Source organism: Protopterus annectens, chromosome 8.part0 (genome assembly GCF_019279795.1).
Source record: "Protopterus annectens isolate FY-2018-M chromosome 8.part0, PAN1.0, whole genome shotgun sequence".
Lineage (NCBI taxonomy): Eukaryota > Metazoa > Chordata > Ceratodontiformes > Protopteridae > Protopterus > Protopterus annectens.
This window is the reverse complement of record NC_056741.1, coordinates 220028141-220042005: the sequence shown is the minus strand read 5'-3', so window position 1 is coordinate 220042005 and position 13865 is coordinate 220028141.

Genomic DNA, 13865 nt, shown 5'->3' with positions numbered 1-13865 from the left:
CTACCCTATCAGGGCTTGATCTCAGTGTACAGGCAAAGAGAAAGGGATAGAAGGATTTTAAGTAAAAGGCCTTCTCTGCTAGGGGTTTTATTCACATCTAGAAGAGAAACAGCTGTTTAAAAAGGGAGAATTAGTAGGGTATGTAAAATTGTTGCATGATAACTATAAGAATCAAACAGGAGAGGTTAGAATAGATTGGAAAGAGAGATTGGAAAAGCACTTTACAAAACTTTTTATTTTATTTATTTAACATTTGTTTACTGGGAGAGTCTGACTGGACAGAACCCATTTTCAGTGGAGGCCCATGGAGAAATGCTTCAGATGCATGTCTTTGGAATGTGGGAGAAAACCGGAGCAGCCAGAGGAAACACACATGAACATAGGGAGGACATGCAGACTCCACACAGAAGGCAACCCAGCTGAGAATCAAACCGGTGGACTGCTTGCTGTGAAGCAACAACGCTAACTGCTGCACCCCTGAGCTGCCCAAACAAACAAAAAAACAATGAAAAGACGTGTATGGCGACCAAGTAAGCAACCAAGTCCAGAAGGTTTAGGATCCTTGCTTAGATGTTTTTGCTTAAGTATTTTCATACACCAGCTGACTTCAAATCATTTTTCCTCCAGTACATAGCAAATGTTGAAGGTTTGATGGAGAAGAAAGAGAGAATTTCGAGCATATGTTTTGGGAGTATAACGAGTTTGCAGATTTAAAAAATTCCTTACAGAGTACTCTAGCAAAAATGTTGGGTGAGCAAATGTATGTAAGTAAGGAAGTGATTCTTTTGAGAAGGGATACAGGATTTGAATCTCCTAGTCATAGTAAGTCTTTATTAAGTTTAAATCTGTTGGCTGCCAAAAAGCATAATTGTTAGAAAATGGAAATCAAAGTCCACGCCAACTGTATTTGAGGTATTGAATATTATAAAAGAGATTAAAGAACTACAAGATGGACCTTAAGAAAAGAGAAGGAGCAATTACAAAGAAGTAAATGGAAATTGTGGGAACAACACATACATAATTATGTTCAGGAGGAGTGAGGTTTAAGAAAATACAGGAATTCAGTAATCTTTTGTAATGTCGGACTGATGACGGTAACAATGAAAATATACGTGATGTACATTGTATTTAAATGGAAATGTTAAAATGCCTTGTTTTCTTTTCTGTTTATGTATGTTTGCCTATGCCTTAAATGATAATTTATTAAAGGTATTAAAAAAAGAGAGGATAGAGAGGATGCTATAAGTATGCATTCTAATTCACAGAGGATCTGCCACATCAGTTACATGATAGTCATTAAAGGTAGCTCCAGAGGAACTTGCCACAAAAATAACTGGATTTAAAGCATCCAGAACTACTGCCTATCAAAGTAAAAATGTCAATATAAGATTTCAAACTCCTGATGAGAAATGAGAGCACAGGCATCTGGCTGTATTCAGGTTCTGAGGTCATTGCTCTTAGAATAGATGTACTGGGCCCCTTGGTAGTGTAGTTAATTTAGTGAACCAGGCATCCCGCAAAGGTAAAAAGGGTTTCAAATTTTCAGTTAATCGATTTAGAAGAACATGAAAGTTAAATAAAGATGCATGTGCAGTTAAAACTTTTAGATTTGAATCAAGAGTTGCAGAACTTATTCCTACTTTATCGGTTAAACTGAAAACTGACCGTGGTTTAATAAAAGAAGCTGATGTGTTTGTTTCTTGAAATAATATGCTTTTCCAAGGCAGTATAGGATTCCAGCTGAAGCTGAGGTGTCTACAAGACAAACCATAAAAGAATGGGAAAGATGTGTGCAATACTTACAAGGAATTTGCTTATCCAAACTGTTCAGCAAAGAAAAGAGATTGCACATGGTGGCTAGTAATAGATTTACAACTGGTAAATAACTGCACCTGCAGCTCACTATGTGGCTACTGCCCATGAACTGATGATGCAGCTTTACAGTGACTATAAAGTGCTTTCATGTTTAGACATTGCCAATGCTTTTTTTCTCTCTGTGCTACTGAAACCTCAGTCAGCTTTGTAATTTGTGTTTACTTTTGACAATGAACAGTATTTGATTACAAGGTCGTTACAGGGATTTCCCGGTATACTTTTGCCAAGTCCTTATAAAGACCTTAGAACCTTCGGGGTTTGAGGACAAAGTACTTCAGTAAGTTAATGATACTCATAGAAGACAAACACAGAGAACGTTTGCATACAGTTTGTAAAGCCTTGTACTAGGCAGGTTTAAATGTGGAACTGAACAAAGTTCAGCTCACACAACAAAATTAACAGGAGCAGTTGTCACAGCACAGGGGAGACATCCAGTGAATGCAAGAGTGAGGGCTGTTCAGCAACTGTCCCAGCCCTGCACAGTAACATGGATATGGAAATTCCTAGGATTAGTGAATTTCTGCAAAGAATTTATTGAAGATTTTGCCCAAAGGGCACAGCTACTGCATGCAATATTATGGGGAGGGGGGGTCAAAGGATATGTACCAGTTGCTGATCTGGACATCTGCATCTCAAGCCGAATTTGGAGATTCCAAAAAATGCACTGACAAATGCTGTAAACCTGAATAGTGCAGACCCAGCTCATCCATTTAATATGCAGGTATATGTTAAATGATGAAGCTATTTTTGCTATACTACAGCAAAAGTGGCACAAAGCAGCCTTAGGAGGAGACTCTTGACTTCACCCTTTGGGTTATTTTTTTTTTCAAATTTTGAAACAGCTGAGAAGGGGTTCAGTCCCCTGCATAAAACATATTCTGGAAATGTACTGGACCACGATGTAGACAAGACATGTTGTTTCTTGCTCCTTTAGCCTTACAGACCTGTAATGCAATCTAGTCAGGAAATTATTAAAGCATTAATTCCAGAATAATCACAAAAATGATTGCTTTTAAGACATTCTACACTTCATGCAGTTGCAAAGTACCATTTGACTCAACTAATGTGGTATAGGTTCACAGGTAGGTACTAGGCTATCGGCCCAAGGGCCTACGTAAGCCTAGCCAACAAGGTTCCCTGGCTTACGCCACCCAAGAAAGTTATTTTCCTGTGCCCTTGTGGAGTAGAGCCACAGAAGTGACAGAGTGAAGTATGACATAGAAAGCTATGATTGCCACCAGTGACAGGATGATATTTTGTTATCTCCTTTCAAGGGACATAAATGGGAGGGTACCCTTTGTGTAGTGGTAGATTAAAGTGTATCTTGGACCCTGGACTTTTTTCATTCCATGGGTCCCCAGACCCACCTTGTTACTTGACTTGTGTGATCCCCCTAAGTAACAAAGGCAAGATCAAATGCAATCTACACGGACAAGTTAAAGAAGCAAAATCAGTCATATCTTTGGAAGGTAACTTGAGTACCTACTGATGATTTCTTATATTCCCATTTCATTCCTCACTTTCCTACTATGGAGCATTCTCTGCCATGATCTTTATTTTGCTCTGATCTCCATTCCATTAAGTACGTTGCTCTTATTCTCCACCACGTCTCACCTTCACCATATTTCCTCCTTTTTTCCCAGTTCCCTATTAGAAGACCGAAGACCCATTCTTTCAAATGCGTCTTGGTCGAACTCAGAAGACTGAAATGGCAAAATATCGAAGCGGCTTTTAAGCAAATTCTTTCCCTGGGAAAGAATTTGCTTGGCCGCTTCGTTACTTTGCCGTTTTTAACACCGTAGTGTGGTCTCGGAGTTGGTATTTTTAAGTAGGGGGGGGTGTGGGGTGCAAAGCCCCCCACTTAATGTAATTTTTAAGGTGTTTTATTTAGTTATTTATTTTTTGTTGGAACAGCGATTTATTTCCCTTGGAAAAAAATGGCTGTTCTGACAGTTCGACATTGTAAGCTTTTGCTTACATAGGGTCGATTAATCACCGTTTGCTTTTTTAAGCATTCGGTGATCTAATATAGACCCTTTTTTTCCTTCTCACTTGCCTTTAATGTCTGTTCTCTACCTCTAATGGAAACCTCTCCTCACATATTCTTATCTAGCTGCCATCTTTAGCCTACATATTGTTCTTTCCCTTCATTTATTGCTTCAGTGTTACTTTAATTCCAATCAGTATACTAAACAGGATACATATACTGTAGATGCTACTGACATGCCGGAGCTTGTGGTTTGTGTAGATACATACAGATATCACCCCATCTCTCTCTTTCACACCTTTTACCCTTTGTAATTCACAAAGGTATAAGCAACCATTTAGCTTTATTTATCAACATTGCTAACCAGGAACTGGGCAGAACAACTTTAAGGACTGATAATATACATTAGAGGGAGAATAAAACTGACTCTGCAGGAAAGATATAAGAGATGAGTAATAAGGGAAGGACAGGAGGAAAGAGACATGCAACCTCAGGAATGTGATGTGATACTTTAGGTCATAGGTCATAGGTTCGTACTAGGCTAACTGCCCTTTTGGGCCATTTGAAGCCTAGCCAGTTACCCCATGTGAGAATCAAACCCTGCACCTTGTGTCTTTAAGGTAAATACCTTAACCATGGAAGAACTCATGCCTGATAATTTTCTTTTTAAAACCATAAACAACTTTGGAATTAGCTTAATCTGTTAAAAACTCTCATGGATTAAGAATGGAATTATTTTTACAAAGAAGTAAAATCTTTCCAACAAACAAACTTTAAAGGGTATGGCTGGCAAATAAAATGTGTTTTTTTTTTGTTATTATTTTATTTTATGTAATATGCACAGAGTGGCAGGTGTGATCATTTTGTCAACACTATCAAGAAATAAAAATATTGTTGACTTTGAGTAAAACCAAATTCAAGTAGGATACACCATTCTTTGTATACAAGGATCACACAGATTGTAGAACCACAGACTATTTTCTTTACAGTTTAAAACTGCAAAACAAAACTCCCACAAGTTTGTTAGCAATTATAAGAGTTGACTCTAGGTGAAACAGAAGGGACATGAGTCCACTATCTGTGAAACAACATCTGTTATACAGGAGTAGTTTTAATATACTGCAAAGTAAATACTAGTAAACAGTAATTATGATGTACTAGTACAGAGATGGTACTGCACAAGTTTGGCAAATGAGATCCTGGGAAACAAAAATGTTCCCACTGAATGTTTATTACTTGTATCTGACTCTGATTATCAGTGCATTCATTCATCAACAGTGTTGCAAAAGATCCAAATTTCAGTTTAGTTTACAATGTATATCCCCAGCTTCCAAACAAATAGAAAGTTGAAAGGATTATGATATTTACACCATGGTATGCTTCCAGTGACGCAGTTGTGCCAAGAGTCTGCCTAGCATTGCTTTAGCAACAAAAATTGTTGGCTTCTACACTTAAGAAATACTGAAATACTAGAGGACAAAAACACATTTCAAACATGAAGTCAAAGCAAGGAATGTTTAAGAAAAATTGCTAAGCTACTAGAGTTCCTTAGGTATGGTGCAGCTGTACACCCTTCGCCACATTATAAGAAGGACATTTTAACCTGAGCTGTTCATTAGCTTTTCTCAAGGTCCTTTTATCTTTATACATATATTTTTTTATCTGTGACTTGCTGATAGAATTGCTTTCAGTTTTAGCTACTCCATTTTGTTTTCTGTTATAAGAAATTTGCTTGGCCTGGTGTTTTTGTTCTATGTGAGAGGTAGAGACTTAAATTATCTAGGCTGCACATTTCACATTTTTTCCATTGATTATATTGTTTCTTGAGTGATACTTAAATATGCAATGAATATCTGGGCCTTTTTCTTTTCTAAAAAGATGTCAAGCCTGCATAAACTAAAGCATTGCTGGTGATTCCCTGCTGGGTGAGGAAAGTAAACCTATTTTTTTTTGTCTGTGACTCGCTGATTGAGTTGCTTTTTGTTTTACCTACTCCATTTTGTTTTCTGTTGTAAGAAACCTGCTTAGCCTAGTGTTTTTGTTTTATGTGAGAGGTAGATACTTAAATTAGCTAGGCTACACATTTTATGTTTTCTCCATCAGTTAAATTGTCTCTTGAGTGATACTTAAATACACATGAATATCTAGGACGTTGTCTTGTCTATAAATATTTCAAGCCAGCATAAACTAAAGCATTGCTGTTTTTCCCACCCACCTTCCCATTTGTTGATTTGCTTTTTAAACATGGCGATTTTAAGTTGCCCACCCCAAGTGTAAATTGAGCTTAATAAGCTCCTCCATTTCTACACTGCTGTTGATATTTTTAATTTTGTATTTGCCTTTCCTTGTGCTTATATTTAAAAAGTGCATTTTGCCATATCAGTGTCTGGTCTACTGATTACTGATTCTTGCTCTGAATTCATTATCTAGCAACTGTTGGATAAAGTAGTGCATTTTTACATTCTAGCAAGCACTTGTTTTTACATCAAGAAGTCAGTGGATTTTCCATCTAGTGCACTGGGAGGTAGCCTGGTCTGTTTAGGTTGGAGAAACACTTGCGATTTCTGCACATTGTTTTATTGGCTGGAGGGCTTATTCATCAGCTTATCTTGTTTTAGAGCTATTATAAATGCTGCAGAATTGATTGGCTCTTGGCTCATTTATACAACGCAAATACTTTTGTTGAATAACCACATTTTATAAGCTGTTTAAAGTACACTGCTGTATCCATATCTTATACATTTGCTTGTGGTAGCATTTCATATCTTTTAAGTTTGTTTGTGGTAGCATTTGCTGTGCTTTTATATTAGGAGGACTGTGATTATTCATCTAGTGGCAGTTGATGTTTACCTAGTCTATCTGTGCTAGGAAGCAAACAAAAGGGCTCTAAGTATTTTTTCACTTGTCTTATACACTGACTGTATTTTTAGCAGTTTCAAAACTGTCTGCTGCTGCTTTAAGTAGTTAATTGCACTGTATTACATTGTATCTGCTAGTTGTAGGACTGTTGTAGGTAGTTTGTGTAGTGCTGTTGCACTCAGGCTCCAAATCAGCTATTCTACATTAAGAAAGTGTTTTTTATGCACCCTTGTGGTGGCAGAAGTATGCTGATCTAACCTGTCTGAGTTGGGGATTGCTGATGAAAGCTTATCATGTGCTTTCCTGATTGGTAGTTAGTTTAAAACTTGTTTCTTTTTGCTTGCATTTAAGCCTTGCATTTGCGCGATGCTGCTCTTCATGCAGAGATGATTAGCAGTGCCCTATACAGATGCAAAAGAATAGAAACTTGGTTTCTTCCTGAACATCTATCAGTGAAACCATTCCAAGTTTTTCTCACTCTCCAGAAGCAACTCAGTTGCTCTCTGAACAGCATTGCCTTATTGATCATGCTTAGCCTACACAAAGTATACATCCCTCTTGTAGTCTCGGTACTACAAGAGCAGTCCTGTCAAATTAACCCATTCCCTTCTTTAATAAAACATACAGTAAGAATCTGCTATAATGGATGGTCAGTTTCCCATCATCTCTCTGGATAGCCTGATAGACACAGGCATCCTGGGGCAATATAACAGTTGTCTCATGTATACAGACAACTGCTTACTCCAGAAACAAACAAATACTTTATGTGAGAGATATAGTTAAACTCTGAAATTGGAGGAAAGACATTCACATAAGGACAAATCGAATGCCAAACAGGTCAGCACGTGTACACACTTCCTACACTAAATAAAGGCATGACACATAAACCCACATATGCAGATGTATTCACTAGTAATTTACCAAAAGATCAGAGGCATCCCAAATGGAAACCACTTTGACAACACATAATAACATACACACCAGTTCCCCTCGGCAGGCTGGATAAGGAGTGGGTTGCAGTTAGCTGCCTGTCAGGTGCCAGGATCCATCAAGTCACTCAAGCACTGAAGTCTTTCAACCACAAGTACCAGTATGACTTCATCATAGTTCATATGTGGGTGAATAACTTGACACGTACCTCGTTAGAGTATATGAAGACAGACATGACTGAGCTCTCAGATTATGTGTCACAGGGAGGTATAAGCCTAGCCTTAAGCAGCATTTGACCTTTTCCAAAGATTATGCCACAATAAAAACAAAAAATGATTGACTTTGTCAATTGTCTTAGTTTCTGGTGTCACTGAAGAGGATCCACTATCTAGCAGCCTGGGAAGACATGGTTGGCAGGCCAAGCTGCTTTGCCAGAAATGGTCTGCACCTGTCTCCTCTAGGCTTTTGGATACTGGCAAAGGCATTAGCCTCCTCTATTGTCCTTTTTTTAGGCAGTGTCAAAATAACCAACATTCCAACATAAAATCCTCTCTGATAAACTAAAGGTACTGCTGCTTAATGCTACAAGTTTAAACAAGAAACTGCACTTCCTGGAAGCACTCGTTACTTTGGAAGATTCTGACATCTGTGTAGTCACTGAGACATGGTTCAAAGGCATTGAAAGAACTTTGGATGTGCATGTCTGCAATGTCTTCCATAGGTTCAGACCACAAACTTAACAAGAAAGAACCAAAAGAGGAGGTGTATCTATCTTTATTAAGGATAAGTACACTTTTAGGCTGGCCAAACAGTATGACTATCTTGAGCTACTCCATGTCCAATTAACTATAGGAAACCCCCCCCCCCCCTCACCACAGCATAGCTAGCTATAGATCCCCTACCATGAAACAGGAAAAGCGTATTGTATACCTAAACTTACTGGATTCACTTGTCATACAGTCCAACCCCTTACTCATGGGTGATTTTAATTATCAAACCATCGAAAGGGGAATAGACAGGGCCACATACATGTTGGCTCAGAGGTTCTTGGACTTTGTCAGTGCAAATGCTCTGGAACAGCTAGTCAGCAAACCCACAAAAGGCTTAAAATGTCCTAGACATAGTAGTCACTAACATGGGAGAGTATTCTACTCCCCCCTGTTTGTTGTCCTCCCTGGTAAGATCAGACCATAAATCAGTCTCATTGATGTAATTATAAGACCAGATACCCCATCAAGCTCAAAAATGCTTAAGCATTTTTCAAAGACAAATTATTTTCTACTAAGAGATGTTATAAGAAGTTTCAAAGCCCCCTTCAATGCAAATAACATGAACTGCTATGCAGAAGCGTACACCAATGCCTTGCATAATCAATTAAGCAGTTTTATAAAATCAGCTGTACATGACCAGATTAAAACCAAGTCTTGCAGAAAAACATGGTGGACCCCTAATATAAAGAAGCTATACAACAAGAGAAAGAAACTTATGTCCAAGAAGAAGAGGGAACTGGCTCAGCAGATGAAGACATCTCTCTCTCTAGTTTAAACAAACAAATCAGGGATTTTGTCAAGTCCTCCAAAGCTAATTATAAAGTAAAAATAGCCTCCCTAGCTAAGGATAATCACAAGGCATTTTTTAACTATGTCTGAAATCTAAAAGAGAATACCCAATTATGCACTGAACTGGTTGTGGATGGTACCACCCATACTCAACTGGACATAATAGCCAACCTGCTAGCTCACATATTTGGAGTAAACTTCACCCCCTGTCCCCTTCAGTCATTCCTCAAAGTATACCTGCTACCATTCTTCAACCTATTATTTCAAGAGAGCAGGTCATCTTGGAGCTCTCCAAGGCCAAAAACACAGCATAAATGGGACCAGAGAACATCACAGCTTGCCTTTTAAACAACTTAAAACATGACCTAGGAGACCCACTTGGATTCCTGTTTAACCACAGCCTGTGAACTGGCTATGCTCTGGCAGAATGGAGGACAGCAAGAGTAATTCCTCTGCACAAAGGGGGGCCATTGAGCAACCCTGGGAATTATAGGCCCATAAGCTTGACTAGCCTCTTCTGCAAGGCCATAGAATCATAATGGAGCTTACTGACCTTATTAACAAGGATATAGGTAATTTCCAAACTCTGGACGCAACCCAGTTTGGATTAGTTAAAGGTAGATCATACCTGTTAAACATGGGTGACTTTTTCTAGAAAGTTACCAAGGCCCTGGACAAGGGAAAGACAGCGCATCCTGCCTATCTTGACCCAGCCAAGGCATTTGATACAATTCTCCACTCAGGTATTATAGAAAAACTCTCCCAATTTTGAATTAAACCCCTATATTACCAGATGGGTAGCCAACTTGGCTCATCGACAGAACACATACTGTCAAAATGGGTTACTTAACCTCTAGCAAAAGGCCAATCACCAGTGGTGTACCACAGGGTTCTGTGCTGGGCCCTTTACTGTTTGGAATTTATTTCTCAGATGTTCAGGCAAACTTTGATGGCTTGTGGCTGACCAAGTTCACTGCTGATTGCAAATGGGGAGCAATCATTGAGTCCCCCAATGATGTTAATATACTGCAGGCAGGGTTAACACAGACAAACGACTTGTGCCAAAGCCACAGATTAAAGCTAAATGCAAAATAATGCATTATTATTCCCTTTGGGAAAGCTGACATCCCTGCTAATTACATTATAGACAGCACCCTACTAAGAGTAAACCCAGTGCTATGGGATATGGGTACTCAGGTTGATAGCAATCTGAGCTTTGACCATCATCATCAGAGTAGTAAGGAAATCCTTCTATGTGGTATATCTTATAAGTAAAAGCATTGCATCTAGATCTAAGGATGTTCATAATTCCATTATACTAGGCTCTCATCAGACAATTAATTGAGTACAATGCTTCCTTTTTCACGTACCTCACCAGACACCTGCAACAACCGGACAGACCATAGAGTTTTCTCACCAAGAAATTACAGGGTACACAAAACAGATGTTACGCAGAAAGATTGAAAACCCTGACAATGAATTCTGTCTCCTACAGGTTGCTAAGGGGTGAACTATGCTTGGCTTACAGGGCAGTGTCTGACCTGGCGCTGATGGAAATGCTACATATTTGTAAATCAAACTGCATGAGGGTCACTTGCTTCAGGGATCTTCACTTAGTCTCTGACATGAACAGGTCATGCTGGAGAGAGATACAGCTCCCAGAGACTGCCACTTCTCTGGAACAAGCTTCCATTTCATGTGAAACAGAGCCCCTCCCTGACTCTCTTCAAATGCAGTCTAGATCAATGGATGGGTGACCGCAAATTCACTTCTGGGGTGGTGCACATTTCCCTCCTGGACAGAGGAAGTCAACATTAACTACTATAGAACCTTACCTCTGCGAACTTCACTCACCTAACCACTGGCAATTGTTGCAACTTGGCATAAATATGGCTATGCTTGTAATGGCTCTAGGACTGTTAGGTTAATAACCTTCTATGAACCTATGAACAAACAAACTGGGTCTGCAGCACTTATTCACAAGATACTAATTGATCTGTGTTAATAAACGGATGGCAAACTAAAATGGTTACATGTTTTAGTTATGTATGAGAATAATATTGGATATACTCACGTCAGGGCTAGCCTTAGGTGAAATGAAGCCCTATGAGAAGGGTTGGACGGCAGCACTCAGCTGACCATCGCTCTCACCAATATACACATCCCGCAGATCATCCCATTATCACCTCCTTTTTATACCTTTTTTAACATTTTGTCTTACTCTTCACTTTTTTTTCTGCATCCTTTCAACGCACCTTAACTGGGCTAGGCTGCATGGCAATAACTGTGTAAGAAATGCTAAAAGTCAAGGGGTTCTAGATATCCTGAGATAAATTTTACATTTTTTCTAACCTTTTGATCCAACGATGCATTAAACAAAAATCATTACTAAGGAAAGAAATTCAGTCTTTCTTTTCAGCTTTGCTTTTTCCATAATCCTTGAAACATACCCTAACTGGCCAATAGTGTACTGTATTAACTGTGGAATAAATAATCAAATTAGACCATGGGGCTATATATGCTTTTTGATCCAATGAAAACCTAAACAAAAAAACATGACTAAGGAAAAAAATGTAGTCTTATTTCTTCCTTGAAAGAAAAAAAATAAGTTGTATCTGACAAAATAGCAGTTCTTGATACACATAGACAACAAATGCATACATTTATACATAAATCAAATCTGGGAATACTACCTGCATCCTTCCTCCCAGGAGAAAGACAGTCACTCTTTGATATTAGACAATGTTGAAGGCGCAAATGGACATAGACATATATTTCAGGTGGCTGCTGCCAATCATATGCACAGCATGCCTCCTACCCCTACCTCCAAAAGGAAGGTATCTTCTTTGTATCTCACTGATGTCAGAATGGGCTGGACCTAATAGAACAAATAAAATTTAATAATATATTTCAACCTGTTACTGTTTGATGTATATAAACAACATGTTGCCTTGCCCCTATGCCCCAAAAGATAGCAACCAGTATATGCATTTGATGTTTGATTGCGAAGAAAGTGAAAAAAAATAATGAACACAGTAATATATTCTAACTTGTTGCTGCTAAACAGTATATTGTCCTTAGACAAGCTATAATGACATTCTAAACAATCATCAGAGGTTTTTGAGGAAAATTAGAGACATAATGACTACAGCATCCCTCCCCTAAGCTATAGCAACAGATGTAGGAGTTGCTCAGCAGACCCAGTTACTGACTTAAAAGTAGAGTTATCCTGGAAAACATGCCACAATATTTTAAATATTAACAAAAACATCTTGACTGGCAAGCAGTGAATTTTAGAGGGAGATGATATTATTTTTTTTTTTTATGAGATTGCTGTATAGTGGAGGAAGAGGTGACCCCATAACAGAAGCAAAGCAAAGAAGAGGAAGCAGATGGCAAACTACCATGGACTGCACTGACAAAACACTGCATGCATCCAGTACAATAGGATGTGTACTCCATTGGCTTAGATTATTCACTCATGTTTGTAAAACATTTGACGTGTGGTCATTAGACAAAGTAGTAGCTGTAGAAGTGCTAATGATCTCTGCTGCCTTTGTATCACAACTCAGTGACAGGCCCAGTAACACATCATCTGCAACTCTTCCTTCCTGCTAGTGATTGAGGTCTTATGGATAGTTGTATGTACAATGGTATAACCTCCAATTGTCTCCTGCTGCAGGCTGTGTACTCCTGCTCCAACAGAAATTTCCTGAAGTACTTGAAGCAATGTTGCATCTATCTTAAAAAAAAAAAGTTAGTGATAATCAGTGATGTTTGTGCATATACATGGATGGCTCATCCTAGGAATCAGCTCTTGCAACAGATGCATTTCAGCTGTGAATTCTGCCCATCACTGCTTCAGCATTACCTTGTTCATCACCTTATACTACTGAATGGACTGTGAAATACATTGAGGAGCTATTGCAATAATATGGAAAGCCAATGTTAAAAGGTAGCATAAAAAACATGAATTACAAGGTCAGCAACTCAGCAATGTAAATTTGCACATCACTGCATGCATCAAATCACAGCAGTGCTGTGGAACCCACACACCTGCATATCATGCCACACTGACAAAATAAATCAGTCAGGAACTATGCATGAGAAGAAAAAAGCTACTCTGCTATGTTTGAGAATTCAGAATACAGATTTATGAGTCCAGAAAAATCAATATAAGTGTTGGGGCATTCCATATCAAGTAAGAAGATGTAATTTCATAGCCATCTGCAGACATCAGCCATGAAAATGTCATTTTCAAAGCTGTGCCCTAAGACTCTGCAATGAATGCAATATTTGTCAGCTTGGGAGGACATAGTTAACAGATAATGCTGCTTTGCCAATGATGAGATGCACCTTTCCCCTCTAGGCTTTTGAATACTGGCTAAAGCTTTATCCAACCCCCATAACAAAATCAACTCAGCTGAACCTCAAGGTGTTACTGCTCAATGCCAGTAGCCTAAATAAAAAATCTATAGTATCTCCAAGCCTACTTCACACTGTAGAATACAAACATCCGTGCAGTTACCAAGACATAGTTTAAAGCAGCAGAGAGTACCCCGGCAGTGCAAGGTTTCTGTGCCTTCCACACTTTTAGACCAGTAGCTGTACAGACAAGGGTTAATGGTGGAGGTGCATCAATACACATCAATAAC